This window comes from Capra hircus, chromosome 6 (assembly GCF_001704415.2).
Source record: "Capra hircus breed San Clemente chromosome 6, ASM170441v1, whole genome shotgun sequence".
Lineage (NCBI taxonomy): Eukaryota > Metazoa > Chordata > Mammalia > Artiodactyla > Bovidae > Capra > Capra hircus.
This window is the reverse complement of record NC_030813.1, coordinates 26,588,500-26,604,530: the sequence shown is the minus strand read 5'-3', so window position 1 is coordinate 26,604,530 and position 16,031 is coordinate 26,588,500.

Genomic DNA, 16,031 nt, shown 5'->3' with positions numbered 1-16,031 from the left:
CTGCTATCTATAACACTAGAAAGACACTTAACATGGCAACGACTCATTTATATACTGGAACCAGTTATAACTGGACCAAACTTAAGCCGGGGAGGAACTGATGGCTAGGTTCTCCTGCCGTTTGTTTCCCGAGTCCCTGGCTTTTCTACGGCCTGATGTCACATTTGTCCACAGAGAGATGGAGAGCCTCCCACTTCCTAAGCAAACGGGAGGATCAGGGTGATGTCATGAGCCATGCCCTCTTCTTCCAAGTGACTTAAATGAAATGGTTTCTCTCATCCCATAATTATTAATGCAGCTTTCAGGGAGTAAAACTGGTGCAAGTTGGATGGCCGAATCATGGAAACAGGTTCAAAGGAGAAGTGATTTAATTCAAACACCATATACAACCTAAAAATCAAAGTTGGCTTTCTCTTTCACCCCCAACCTCAGAGCACATTCTTGGAATTTATCCATGACTCCGAGATCTGTGGTTTTGCTGGTAGGCATATGTGTAATCTTATATTAATCTGCTTAGCACTATAAAGGTAAAACCACATTCAGTGGTGTGTGAAATTTTATAGTGTTCAGTTGGTTTTGGTCACATAGATAGAGAATTTTCTTGTTTTAGGATTCAGTTTTAAGAAAATTAGTTGGGATTTTCAGTCTTCATCAAGGAAGTTGAAAACCTAATCCTGTCATACTTTGAAGCTGCTTAGTGTCAAGTTTGGGATTTTTTCTTAAATAATTCAGAAAGATATTTTTTAGATTTCTGTTATCTTGAGATAAAACATTTTAAAGCTTTAAGCCAGATTTCCATATATAAATTTTAAATCCAACCACAGATCTTCTAAAATATAGGAATACTATATTATATAGTATTCCTCAAAAAAAATAAAAGTAGAACTACACTATGATCCAGCAGTCCCCCTTCTGAGTATTTACCCAAAGAAAACAAAAACACTAATTTGAAAAGATACATGCATCCCTATGTTCAAGATAGGGAAGCAATCTAAGTGTCTATCAATAGATGAATGGATGAGGAAGATACAGTGGTGTCCACAGTCATACCTCAGTAAGTGTCTATCAATAGATGAATGGATGAGGAAGATACAGTGGTGTCCACAGTCATACCTCAGTAAGTGTCTATCAATAGATGAATGGATGAGGAAGATAGTGTACACAGTTGTACCTCAGTATCCACTGAGGACTGGTTCCAGGACCTGCCTTGAATACCCAGCTCCACAGATGCTCAAGTACCATGGTCCCACGTCTGTGGAATCAACCGACCTTGAAGAGTGTAGTGCCAAAGCTTATACCGAAAAGACCCACATATAACTGGACCCATGCAGTTGAAACCTTAAGGTTTGACTATAATTTACAATGAGATATTAATCACAAAAAAGAGTGAAACGTTAGCATATGCAACACCATAGATGGATATAGATGGTATTTATGCCAGGTGAAGTAAGTCAAATACCATATGATTTCACGTACTGTGAAATTTAACAAACAAACTTACAGAGAAAAAACTGGTGGTTGCCTCAAGGGAGAGGGGTGTGTAGTTGTGTGAAATAAGTGGAGGGGATTAAGAGCTACAAATTTCCAGTTACAATGTCAAGAATATTGTAATAACTTTGTATGATTATTAGACTTACCATGGTGATTATTTCATAATGTGTTACAATATCAAACCACTATGTTGTACACCTGAAACTAACATACTGCACATCAACTATGCTTCAATTTTTTAACAATCTAATTTTCAAGTATCAGTTCAGTCGCTCAGTCGTGTCCGACTGTTTGCGACCCCATGAATCGCAGCACTCCAGGCCTCCCTGTCCATCACCAACTCCCGGAGTTCACTCAGACTCACGTCCGTCGAGTCGGTGATGCCATCCAGCCATCTCACCCTCGGTCGTCCCCTTCTCCCCCTGCCCCTGATCCCTCCCAGCATCAGAGTCTTTTCCATGAGTCAGCTCTTCGCATGAGGCGGCCCGAGCGCTGGAGCTTCAGCTTCAGCATCATTCTCAAGTGCAGGTGACAGGTACTGCTTACTTACTGTTGCAGTAGCTCTCCTGTCATTTATTGAGTCCCAGGAGCCCTAAAGGAAAGAGACTCTAGCTGTACCCGCAGATTACTGTCAAAAATAGACTCCTGTACAAATACTCACTTTGAATCTGATAGCCATATCTACTTTGACATAGGCCTCCCTTCTACCCAGATGGTGGGACTGGGGGCAGGGCAGGGGGTGGTTTTTAATGGACTGTATTACAAAGGATGGATCCAAGCCTGCTGAGATGCTGCCCTCGGGGTGTTCAGACCTCAGATGAAAAATCCCTCTTCCTGTGAGGACATTTTACTGTGCCTTCCCACAGTCACCATCACCCCACTACCAGGGCCGGAGGCGGTCAGCTGCCTTTGACCTTGACTGTACATCTGGACGTCACAACCTGGATTGCCAGGCCCTTACTCTAAAGTGCAGGCTTTGTCTGGTGCAGTCTCGGAAGGATGTCCTGGCGTGCTCTCCACAGCAGTGGCCCTGTGTGTGTATTTTATGTAGTCAAGGTGTTATGCCACATGTAGCTCTATGCCTTTTTTCCACTTACACAATAAGCATTTTTCCACATTACTAAGAACTCTGGTTCATAACTTCATTTTTAATAGCTGCATGTTCTTCAGCTATATGGGTGTACCATAATTTACTTAGCCATTTTCTCACATCTGGACATTAAAGACGTATTTTCAGTTTAGAAAAACAAACCCCAAGGGCTAAGTTGTGAACATTTACAGATGCTCAACTAAAAACTACCTCACCTGTCAGTCCCTCTGCCTTCTGCCCCTCATCCTCAGTTAAGAGCCACATTCCTTTTCTTCTTCAAGGGTCCCTAGTTTCCCAGTGCAGCCTCTTTGCACTCTTCCTGACCCACTTGTACTTTTGGCACCTTTTGGACACTCTTGGCTCCCGCCCAGCCCTTCCTAGTCTCCTAAGGAAACCCACCACAAGGGGGAAAGAAGTGAAAGTTGTTCGGTCGTGTCTGACTCTGTGACCCCATGGACTTCTCCATGGCCAGAATACTGGAGTGGGTAGCCATTCCCTTCTCCAGGGGACCTTCTAAACCCAGGGATCCAACCCAGGTCTCCTGAATTGCAGGCAGATTCTTCAGCAGCTGAGCTGCCAGGGACGCCCACCACAAGGGGGAGTGGGGTCACAAAGGTGGGGTGACTGCACATCCCCCTCCTGACATCCAGGCCTTAAATCAATTCCACCCACTCATCCTTCAGCACCACCACTTACCTGATATTAGAGAGGGCACGGAACACACCTCCCAGTACCCGCTGGAGCTATAGCTAATGGAAGTCTAATTGCCTCTCAGCACTGCCATCCACCACACTCAACACAGACCTCTCACCATAGCCTGTGAACCGCCATTCTGATTGGTTCCCAGTGATGAACACTCTCCAGGCACCACTCACAAGGAGAGGAGGGAGAGTGGTAGAGGGCCTTCTTTCCCACAGGAATCCTCATTTCATCCTCCCAAGGCATCTGTGACCTGGCTGACCCATTTCTTCCTCAGAGATGGCAGACTGTGGGCCCTCATACATCTTTGGCCCACGTGGTATTTTGAAAAAATAAGAAAATGAACAGCTGTAAACATGGAAAATCTGGATGAATCTGCACACCCACACTAATCCGGTTAACTGACTTTCCTTTTATAATGGGGAGAGCTGGCAGCCAGCCATTCTCTGTTCCAGGAGGGCAACGTGCGACTGTGACCCTGTGCCTCTGGACAGAGCATGCATCTCCAGCCTGTTCAAGTCCCCCACACCTGGCCCAGCTCCCCTCAACACCACAGCCCCTGGAAGCCCATGTGGCTTGACCCTGTGGAGACCTCATGTGCCATCTGTCTGCTTCCAGAGCAGGAGTAAGGGGTGGGGATTTTGAGGGAGAGAAAAGCGCTGCCAAGGGAAAGGCTTTGTCAAACACAGGTCCAGACACTTGACCTAAGGGCGTTTTTATGACCTGTGCAAACTTGCATTGTTTTTAGCACCTCAGGAAAAGAGACGTTCTGAAGGCCAGTGACAGCTGCAGTCTGTCTGGTGTCAGGAATACGGAGACCCAGACAGCTGTTAGCCGTGCCCACACGTGTACCCACGCCATGCTGCTGACAGGAGGGTGCTGCTGCTGACCTCCTGTGCTCTCACACGGCTAGCAGCACCCAGAGGGCACTGCAGGAATTTAGAACATCCTTTCTCAGCTGGACCAGGAATGCAGCCCTTCCCCTGAGGCCCCCAGTACCCTCCCCACCCCCTTTACCCTGTGATTAAGTGGCTCTTATGGAATGGGGGACCCGCTAGCCAAGCAATTACTCTCTGTTCTTAGAGAAGCGCAGAATTCTAGTAACCTGCCAAACTTCTGGGGTAACCTGATCAACCACAATTTCCTGTGGGTTCAATCCCTGAGTTAGGAATATACCCCAGAGGACAGCACAACAACCCACCCCAGTATTCTTGCCTGGAGAATCCCCATGGACAGAGGCTCCTGGTGGGCTACAATCCATAGGGTCGCAGAGAGTTGGACATGACTGAAGCAACTTAGCAAGAGTTAATCCTTCAGAAATAAGTCTCTTCATTTGAAAAGGCACATACAATTCAAAGTTTCAATCCACTCTCAGCCAAAACACCCATGAAGAGAAACAGCCTGCCGCTAAATGTTTCCCTGGCATCACGCACAAAAGGAGAGCACGTTCCCTGTTTCCCCTGAAGTCGAGGAGTCCCGAGCCAGGTAAGTCTCCACGCCTCTCACCACCAGGAGTCACGCAGATCAGGAGCTAAAGTGCAGCACAGCGCACAAATGGTAGTCAAACCTTGTAAAACTTTCCTAGAGGCAACTAGCCCAGGATCAAAGAATGCCAGGGCTCCCCACCTCCCTGCCATGATTGAATATAATATCAATATTGAATATGAAAATAATATCAATAGGAGACACAAACAAAACCCTTCAGTTTCTGAGAAGATGAGGCAGAACATGGAAGAGGAAGAAGAAATCAATCAAGACTCAAAATCAGTGACAGGAACAGTGGACCTAAGCAAAGGCTGACGGTAGAACCAATAAATAAATAATATAGAGTCCCTGGTGGCTCAGACAGTAAAGAATCTGCCTGCAATGAGGGAGACCTGGGTTCGATCCCTGGATTGGGAAGATCCCCTGGAGGAGGGCATGGAAACCCACTCCAGTCTTCTTGCATTGAAAACCCCATGGACAGAGGAGCCTGGCAGACTACAGCCCATGGGGTCGCAAAGAGTAGGACACGACTGAGCGACTAAGCACAGCACAGCAGATGCCAACTATTATATATATAAGAACTGAATCACTTTGCTGTACACCTGAAACTAACACAACATTGTAAATCATCTGTACTCCAAAAGAATAAATTTTTAAAAAATACAAAGACAAAAAAGAAAAAGGACATTTTGTCTTTGGGGCAGATATTGCAAGTGATTTACCCAACATCCAGCCACCCCTTCTGCCCTATTTACAGAACCCGAATTTTGTTCAGGGGGACAATGTACCAAGCTTAAAACACTCCAGTTCTCCAGCTTTCCAAGTGGGCATTACCCTTCTATAGAAGTTCATGGGGAGGGTGTCCCTTAGTGAATTAGGCAAAGACCTGCTAGAAGGCCTTTGGCCCTTTGCCTTTTTTTTTTTCTTTCTTTTCCCTCCCTCAAACCTTGACATGGGTTCCACTCTGTCCCACTCTAGGACCTCACAAGCAGCCCTCTTGCAACCATGAGGTACAATCATGAGAATGCGAGCCTCCACATTAAGGACAGTGGAGCAGAAAGGTGGGAGCAGCCTAGATCCCTGGAAGCACTAATGAACCAAAAGACCAGCTATGTACCGAAGCACCTCAGACAGGGCAGGAGACACACTTCCCTGCTTCAACCCCTAGAGCATGGTTCTCTGTTGTTTGGATCGGGATGAAATCTTGATGCACATGGCTAGTCACTAAAGCATCAAGGCCTTCCTAGAACAACTTGTTGTGCTTACTGGCCATGCCACAGAACTCAGTGGATTGAAACAGTGGGGGCTACACACTCTAACCCTCAAAGTTCAGAAAACCCCCAAACAGCCTGACTTGCTGACCTAGCAGCCTGCCTCACTACAGAGATTTACTGAGCATGTACTGTGTTGCACTCTGGATATATTAGATAGATATGGGCCACTGAGGGAGGAGAAGAGGGACATTTACCTAACTGTCATAGTAAAGCAAGCAAGCAAGGATACTAACTGCTGTATAAATAGAATCATGGGGTTCTGCAGAGATGACTCAGCTCCGGGCCTCCTGGGGCAGAAGGCACCTGTGAAAGCAGAGAAGAAGCAAGAGACAGGGAAGGAAATACAGAGCAGAGCAGACAGAAGAGGGCCTGAGACGTTTTAACTTGTTGTTATGTAGCGGAAAACTAAATTTTAAACAGAAGATTGGCAAATTGCTTTATGGCTTGATCTGGAACCAGAACTACGGCTAATGGAAGACAGAAAGACTAACAGCGATCTGCAGGTAACTGTGCTGCGTTCCCAGTGTTGGGAGACAATTCTTCATGGATGTCTTGCATTTCTATACTTCTGTGAAGAGCTTTTGTCTCCATCTCTTCAAGGATGTTCACCTAGCATACTTATAAGAGAGACAGTGCCTCCCGCTGGAGGCAGGGGCAGGTTTTTGTACCATGGGAATAATAGAGAGACTTTGACCCCGGGGGAAAGTTGGTCAGGATTGCTTGCAGACCCCTTATAAAGTTGGGGGACTCCTGGGACTTCTGCGGCAGTGCAGTAGTTAGGACTTAGTGCTTTCACGGTGGTAGGCCCAGGTTCAGTTTCTGGTTGGGCAACTAAGATCCTGCAAGATGTGTGGCATGGCCAAAAAAAAGGGGGGGGCTGGGGGATTCCTGAGCTCTGTGGACCGGGTACTCTCTACCCAGAAACAAAGATCTGTTTATCCTCCTTTGACTTGCTCAAAGCCACAGCCTGGTCGGGTGCTAGAGACAAAGGTTCCCAATTCCATGGAAAAGAGATGTCATCAAGTAGGTTCGAATGTGATGAGTTCTCCCAGACAGGATGCTGCAAGACCACATCTTGGTGGGCTTAACAGAGTTCTGAGGGGACCTCCCTGAGAACGCTGATTTAAGTGAGGTCTGGGGGAGAAGAGCAGGTTGACCCTTTTCATCTCTGCAACGTCTCCGTGATGTAGGCATGATCATCTCCATCTTATGAGGCAGGCACTGAGGGCTGAAGAGAGAAACCACACCCACACTGTCATCAGTGGCCAGAGCTCTGGGTCCAACCAGCGCACTGTCTGTGACTTTCTTATTTTGCTACACATGGACTAAAGCAACTTGAAGAGTCTTTCACTGAGTACAGACGATATGATATCCACCAGGCTCAGCGAGTGACCAGCTAGGGTCGCCATAGACACTGCGTCACTGAGACACATGCTCCTCTGTTCAACTCCAGTTCTTTCCGCGACACAGTCAATAAAAGAATCAACATCTCCTCCAGGCTTTGCTCTGCCCTGCAGGTAGGAGGAATGAGCCCTGCCTTACTCTTTGTTCTTGTTTTAATACCTCCTGCTCTCCCCTTCTCTTGCTTTAGAATTCAGTATTAACAGAATGTTTCATATACAGAAGGCTCAAAATGTGCATTCAGCTTGAGAAACAGCAGAACATGAAATTGCCCCTGAGAAAGATGCCTGGCCTCTACCAGGAAGAGAACATTTATATCACCAGAGACGTGGAATCTATGCCAAAATGGACCTATACAGACACATCTGCTAAGATGACGTTCCCCCCAACTTAGTTGCTGGTCACTGGCCCCCAACACACTGCCCCAGCCCAGGCCCCTCTGTCTTGTCATCCCCACAAATTATTGCTCTTTGTGTAACAAGGTATTTAAGCTTTTGATCCTAATAACTCCTGGTCTTCATTTTCCTTTTGAAGACTCCCATATTAATGTAAAACAATAAATTTGTATGTTTTTTTCCTTGTTAAAAAAAGTGTGCGGAGAGTCCCCATTACCAATTATTCTAGGAAGCAGACTGAAGAAAGCATCAGCAGAAATTACATTAGAATAAACTAGAATGTGAAGCTGGAGTCCTGAGATGCTCTTTCCTAAAATGGCCTGACAGACCCTTGAGAGTCGTTGTTCGGTCATTCAAGCTTTCACACTCCAGGCATGTGACGGGGGAGGGCATGCAGCTCCGCACTAGAGACACCTTGTGGAGTCAAGCGTCTCCATCGTGACAGGTCTGGGCTGTGGTGTAACTGGCGTTCTAATTCACAAGGTGAACAAAAGTATTAATCTGGAGCTGCTGCTGCTGCTAAGTCGCTTCAGTCGTGTCTGACTCTGTGCGACCCCATAGACGGCAGCCCACCAGGCTCCCCTGTCCCTGGGATTCTCCAGGCAAGAACCCTGGAGTGGGCTGCCATTTCCTTCTCCAATGCATGAAAGTGAAAAGTGAAAGGGAAGTCGCTCAGTCGTGTCTGACTCCGTGCGACCCCATAGATGGCAGCCTACCAGGCTCCCCCGTCCCTGGGATTCTCCAGGCAAGAGTATAGGAGTGGGTTGCCATTTCCTTCTCCATAATCTGGAGCAGAAGACATTAATTTTTCCTCTTTCTACTTGGGTACAAATCTTGACTGAAACAATTTTCGCTTAAAAAAAATTTTTTTTAATGTCTATGGTAAAGTATTCATTTGGTGCCACAAATGAGATGCTTCTAAATCCTTTGATCTAGTCATTCCACGCTATTAGGACTCAGAGTTAGTCACTCCGTCGTGTCCTATTCTTTGCAACCCCATGGACTGTAGCCCGCCAGGCTCCTCTGTCCATGGGATTCTCCAGGCAAGAATACTGGAGTGAGTTGCCATGCCATCCTCCAGGGGATCTTCCCAATCCAGGGATCAAACCCTGGTCCCCCACATTGCAGGCAGATTCTTTACCATTTGAGCCACCAGGGTATCTATGTGCAAAGTATGAGAAATGTCTTATGTTCACTGTACTGTTATTTAATTGGGAAGAGTCTAAATTTCTAATAGTGATGGGTTGATTAATTCAATTATAGTTTATCTGCATCAGGAGTTCTCAAACTTTTTGGTCTCAGGATCCCTTTAAATGACTTAAGCCCCTGAAGAGTTTTTGTGTCTATGGGTTATTTCCATGAATATTTACTATATTAGAAATTAAAAGGGAGAAATAAACACAAAAATACACACATATTCCATTAGCTGTCAGAGTGATATCATATCATCATGTAGTCTCTGGAAAATGACACTGTATACTCGGAAAGAAGGTACCAAAAAGGGAAATGATGTCCTATGACACTACGAAAAAATTTTGAGCTTGTAGACTTGAGAGGGTCTTGGGAAGTTCCCAAATTTTCTTCACCATGTCTTGTGGACCCTTGATCGATACAATAGACTAGTATATCAGTTCAGTTGCTCAGTCGTGTCTTCTTTGTAACCCCATGAATCACAGCACGCCAGGCCTCCCTGTCCATCACCAACTCCCGGAGTTCACTCAGACTCATGTCCATCGAGTTGTTGATGCCATCCAGCCATCTCATCCTCTGTCGGCCCCTTCTCCTCCTGCCCCCAATCCCTCCCAGTGTCAGAGTCTTTTCCAATGAGTCAACCCTTTGCATGAGGTGGCCAAAGTACTGGAGTTTCAGCTTTAGCATCATTCCTTCCAAAGGACACCCAGGACTGATCTCCTTTAGAATGGACTGGTTGGATCTCCTTGCAGTCCAAGGGACTCTCAACAGTCTTCTCCAACACCACAGTTCAAAAGCACCAATTCTTCGGGGCTCACCTTTCTTTATAGTCCAACTCACATCCATACATGACCACAGGAAAAACCATAGCCTTGACTAGATGGACCTTTGTTGACAAAGTAATGTCTCTGGTTTTGAATATGCTATATAGGTTGGTCATAACTTTCCTTCCAAGGAGTAAGCGTCTTTTAATTTCATGGCTGCAATCACCATCTGCAGTGATTTTGGAGCCCCCCAAAATAAAGTCTGACACTGTTTCCCCATCTATTTCCCATGAAGTGATGGGACCAGATGCCATGATCTTCGTTTTCTGAATGTTGAGCTTTAAGCCAACTTTTTAACTCTCCTCTTTCACTTTCATCAAGAGGCTTTTTAGTTCAGTATATAGAGTATAGTAAATTTAAAATGTTATTGTATAAAATATTCACTGATATTGAAAATGCTGTTTTTTAAAAAGTAGATTAAAGGACAGTATAAACCATATTATACAATTTAAAACAAACATGAAAGTAATGGAAAGACACACACAGTAACATAGCTCTAGATGGTGTATACCCGCATAGGCCTCTAGGTGATGAAAATACAGGTTATTTCTTTTTCTGTTTTCTGCATTATTTTGTAATCAAAATAAAATGTATGTAACAAAGATATGCATATTGCCCATGTATAATCACCCTTTATTTTCCTACCCAGATCTGAAAATTTCAGCTTAGTAAAGATTGATGACAGGAGGAGAAGGGGATGACAGAGGATGAGACGGTTGGATGGCATCACTGACTCAATGGACATGAGTTTGGGTAAACTCCAGGAGTTGGTGATGGACAGGGAGGCCTGGTGTGCTGCAGTCCGTAGGGTCACAGAGTAAGACATGACTGAGTGGCTGAACTGAACTTTTAGGAAGGATCTCGACCGGCAATATCAATGCAACAGGGGTTTTGCACGGCTCTACATGAGGCGTACGTCTAGACTGCCCTTGCCTCTCCAAGCGTGCTCTGCAGAGGACATCCACGTCCCCTGGGAGCCTGCAGAGCCTCAGATTCTCTAGCCCCACTCCAGACCAGCTAAATCAGATCCCAGATTATTTTTACTTTTTTTCGTTGTTATTTTTTTGCTCACATCGCACAGCTTGTGGGATGTCAGTTCCCTGACCGGGGACTGAACCCAGGCCATGGCAGTGAAAGCTCAGAATCCCATCCACTAGGCCACCAGAGAACTCCCAAATCTGGATGCTTTCAGTTCAGTCGCTCAGTCGTGTCTGACTCTTTGCGACCCTATGAATCACAGCACACCAGGCTCCAGATACTTTAGACCCAAGTAAATTAAGACCCAGGTCATATATGTGTATAAAGTTTGAGATGCCGCAGTGGCATATTCAAACCACCTGGAAGCTTTAAAACAGGGATGGGGAGGGGCTGCACGGGGGTTTGTTTAAAGGTCTTGGGTGATCCTAAGGGTAACTAGAGCTGAGCACTACCATGGAACACACAAACTCCAACCTCTGCCAGCTTCAGGGCAATGTCCCCTCCTGCCACACGGCAAGCTCCATGCCAGCCCCCAGGTCATAGAAGTGTCAGAGGGATGGTGGAACTAGATGGAGGAAAAAGGTGGATTTCGGAACAGGGATAAAACATGGCACTCCCCACGGCCTGCAGAGCTCTAAGACTGTTTGACTTGCCAGTTTGCGAAGTCATGGTCCCTTCTTTAGAAGGCCTGGAGTGTTTCCAAAAAACTCACTATTGCCTTCTACAAAATGCTTTGATAGACAAGTCTGATTTTTTTAAACAGATTTTTAAATTGTGAATCAGATGGCAGGGGGGTTGTAACTGCAGACACTGTCCAGCTTTACCCAAAATTCTACTTTGCATCAGTTACCTCCTCATTCAAACCCATCTCCACAATTACCTACCCAAGTCATTCAGCAAGTTTTTGAGTGCCCAACATGGGCCAGGGACTGGCCACAATTCCTGGACTCTCCGTACCTGAACTTCTCGTGGCTTATCCATGCTTCTCCCCTCTTCTGGAAGCTCCAGGGCCTCCCCACATCCCTAGCAGCACTCACCTCCTCATTCCTGCCCTGGAGTATCTTCCTTCGCTCTCCCTCAGGGGCCCGGGTCAGGCCTCTCTTCTTCCGCTGGGCCTGCTGCCATTAGCTTGCATTCCTCCCATCTCAGCAGCACTACCTCGGTAAGCTCTTGGTGAAGTCTGTATTTTCCGCAAGTGTGGTTTTATTTTTTCAGTTTACCTTTCCTCAAAAATGCATGCAGAGTGCTCACAGCAAAGTGCCTGGAACACAGTAAACTTTCAGTGAATGTCACCTTCTATTTCAAGGCTTGGAATAGCACACACACCTGTTAGCTGGCTTGCAGCAGGGGTGGGTGAATTAGTGGGCTGATGGGTCACAAGGTAACAAGACTAAAGAAAGCATTGTCCTGGACATCAACTGCTTTATTTATAAGACTTTAATCCATGTCACAAGTTGCATTTAAGATGGTTTACTTCAAAGAAACACATACAGCAGTGTGACCACTTTTAATCATCATGTAATAAAACATTGCTTATGTCTTAAATGTCCCACAAAACACATCAAAGCAATTTTCAAAGAGCTTAAAGCAAATACAGAGAGCAAGTCCCAAGTCAGGAAAGGCAGCAATAGATGTTCAGACTCTACTAGTTTCCTAGAAACTGCTGAAGCAAAATGCCACAAAGTAGATGGCTTAAACCATGGAGATTTATTGTCTCATAACTCTGGAGGCTAAAAGTCCAAAGTCAAGGTATTGGCATGACTGGTTCCCTCTGCAGGCTCTGGGGAAGAATCAATTCCATGCCTCTCTCCTGGTTTCTGGTGACTTGTCACCCGTCTTTGGCATTTCTTGCCTTTCAGATGCATCGTCCAATCTCCGCCTTCACGTTCACATGGCATTCTCTTGCGTGCATCTGTGTCCAAATTTCCCATTTATATAAAGACAATAACCTATTGGAGTAGGAACCCACCCAGTATGACCTTATCTTCATTACATCTCCCACATGCTATTTCCAAATGAAGGTCACACTCTGAGGTCCTGAAGCTTAGGGCTTCACATGAATTTTTGGAAGACACGGTTCAATCTGTAACAAACTCCTAAAACACAAGGTACAGTCGGGAACACTCCACCAGACTTCACAGCCCTTAAAACCACCGTTGCAGATTCTCAGATCAAGGGGACCTCCACGTGGTGATCCACAGGGGAGCTTTCAGAGGAAATATTCATACAAGGAATGTCTAATCCTTGTTTCAGGAGTGTTGTTTGTTTTGAAGAGGAACTGAGATGCAGATCAGGACCCTGGGGGCCACAGAAATCCCCTGAGTGCCAGTGGGGGGGGTGGGGGAAAGTATAAAAGTTCAGCTCACCTCTCCTCCTTGGTAGGCATTTCAACAGAGGCAGTGCTTCCTGCCCGCAGATTAGCACTTTCAGACCATCGCCACCCCATCTATAAACTCTGTCTGACTCTAGGCAGCAGGGCAGGGCCCAGCTTCAACCTGTACACATTGCTGCAGTGCCCCCAGAAAGTTTCAGCAGCAATATCAGGACTTAGATGGTGAAGGGAGCTTAACACCTGCTCCCCGACTTTCCAAAGTAAGCTCTGTCATTTTCACGAATGTCAAAGGAATAGAACACCTACCCACTCTCAGCAAGCAACATATGGCTGTACACCCTCAAGTTCTTCCAAAGAGCTAGTGCCTCTGAATAGAGTGCGGTCACTCTTCCAACTTGTCAGGAGTGCTTTTACCTCATCGCCACTAGAGGGCAGGCTATTAAAACGTTCCTTTCAAACTAGAGGTTCTGCAAAAGCAAAAGCTAACTCAAGCTGACGAGCTGCACATTTAAAAGGCAGCTTTCTAGCTGGCCCTCTTGCACAGGAATTGCAACTACACAGTCAATGAAGAGCAACAGCATGCAAACTGCTGCCTTGTTTGTATGCTACAGTTTGCTTTTTGGAGTAGCTTTACAGGGTGAAGCCCAGGAACTAACCTGCTCTTCCTTCGGCTTTTTGGGAGTTCCTAGAAGTGAAGGGGTAAATTGCATGGCCAGGACAGGTCCTGAGGAGTTTGGTCTGGGTTAAAGGAAATCAAGATGGACTCACTCGGGCATCCCTCCCCTTGAAGGCCAAACTTACACAAGAACTACTCAGCATGAAAATCCCCCAAAGGAAGCTGTATTCAATTAACTATTCAATTAACTGTATAAGCTATATCCCTTAACTAAGTCTTGAAAACTTTAATGTTATAAACTCTTTTGTTGCAAACTCTTCCAAAAAAGAAAGGCTCAAGTTTACAGATGGCTTTGGTCCCTAAGCAGTCTGGCCTCCCTTCTCTGACCCCTGCCCCCAACCAGATACACCGGCTTTGTCTGTTGTCATGCCTAGACTTTATCATGTCACCACAATAAGGCCAAGATAGAGTATTTCCAAACACTGCATTTTCCTTCTCATTCAAAGCTTAGGCTTCCTCCTCCTCGGAAGGCATCACAAAGAAACAGCCCCCTGGCCTCCCTGGAGAGAGCTGGCCACCAACCCTGCTGGCCAGTGTTTATGGAGAGGTTCCCAGTCCTTCCTTGGAGGTCTCCACAGGATCTCCCTAGAGGAGGAGGGCTTTGTGGAATAAATGATAAAGGAGCTGGGGAGGGCCTTGCCAGGTCCCTGGGTTAGGGGTTCTCACTGTTCAGCCCACCAGCTTCCCAGGGCTCCAGTCCAAGCCTGCCGGAAACAGGAAACTGTGGAATTAGTGCATCCATGCCTGCTCTCCCCCTACCCCCACCCCCGCCAACCAGCACACACAAAGCCCGGAGGAGGAAGCGGGCTGCATAAGAAGAAAAAGCCAAGCAACACTTTTCAGCACCCCCTTGAGAAAAGGGTGGCAGGGACCTGGAGCAGGAAGAAAGCTGAAAGAGGAGAGGTTTATTTTTTGTGAGGAAAAAAAAAAAAAGGAGAAAGAACAAGGAAAGGCACTTCTTTTTCAAGTGCTTCATGACATGAAATTCTACTTTTGAATTCCTGCATTCATTAAAAAAAAACAAAAAACTATTAGATATTTGTAAATCACAGAAGGGAATGCTATTTGTGGGCAACTGGTCAAATGAGAGATAAAGACAAATCCAATAATCATCCTCCAATGTCTATCCCCCAAACTTGGAAGAAACTTCCTATAAATTCTAAGCTTTGTAGACAAAGCATCTTTTTTACTTCTGAGCTGTGACATTTCTCCTTTGTTGGCCCAGAGTTTGCTCTGAACAAAGAGATCCAATTACCTCACATGTATACATAATTTCTACAGCACAACTAAGAAAACTCAAGAAATATGAATTGGTTATCTCCAGTTACCCCTGATAAATTTCCTTATAGCCATAATAACAAAATAACATTGTCTCAAATATCCAGACAAGTGAGCTACACTGTATCTCAAACAAGTATGGGAACACAGCTTCAAGGTCTGAGAATACTGTATGAACTTTCAATTTTTATTTTATCTTTTTAGTAGTGTGCAAGACAGAAGCCTTCTGCAGAGATAGTTCACAATGAAAGGACATTTATCAATACACTAGTATTTTAATCTTAAAAGCTCAGGTGGGTTTTTAAGAATCCTGCTCAAAGAGACTGCTAGAAATTATTTTCCCATAAAGAGCTTGTGAAGAACTTATTAAGATTTACCTAGGTCTATGGGTCCTAAATCTTATTGTGTGTTAAATTTTCATGGGAGTTTCTTAAAAAAAAATATAAGCTCTGACTCCCACTCCAGGATTGCTAGGGGCAAAGCCTGATCTGTATTCTGCCTGGTCCCCAGGTGATGGTGACCGCAGACAGTGATTTCGGAGACAGATTTCCTACATCCTCAGTTCTGCCCCATCTCTCATTAGTTTGTGTCCAGCAGCACAAAGGACCTTTCCTTCCCCAGACACAAAATGTTCCCTCTCTCTCTTTTCACTCTGAGAGAACCTGATCAGAGGGGTGCCTTGACAAGTGTCTTTCCCAGACACGGAGCAACAGTTCACCTGGAAACTTGTCAAAAATGCACATTCTCAAGCTCCACCCAAGACCCACTAAATGAGAAATTCTGGGGATGTGGCAAACCCAGTAATTTGTGTGCTAACAAGCTTTCCAGGAGATTCCAATGCATGCTAATGTGTGATCACCACTGGATTAGAGAATTTCACAACCACAAGAGAGAATGAAGACAGATAGAACTCCATG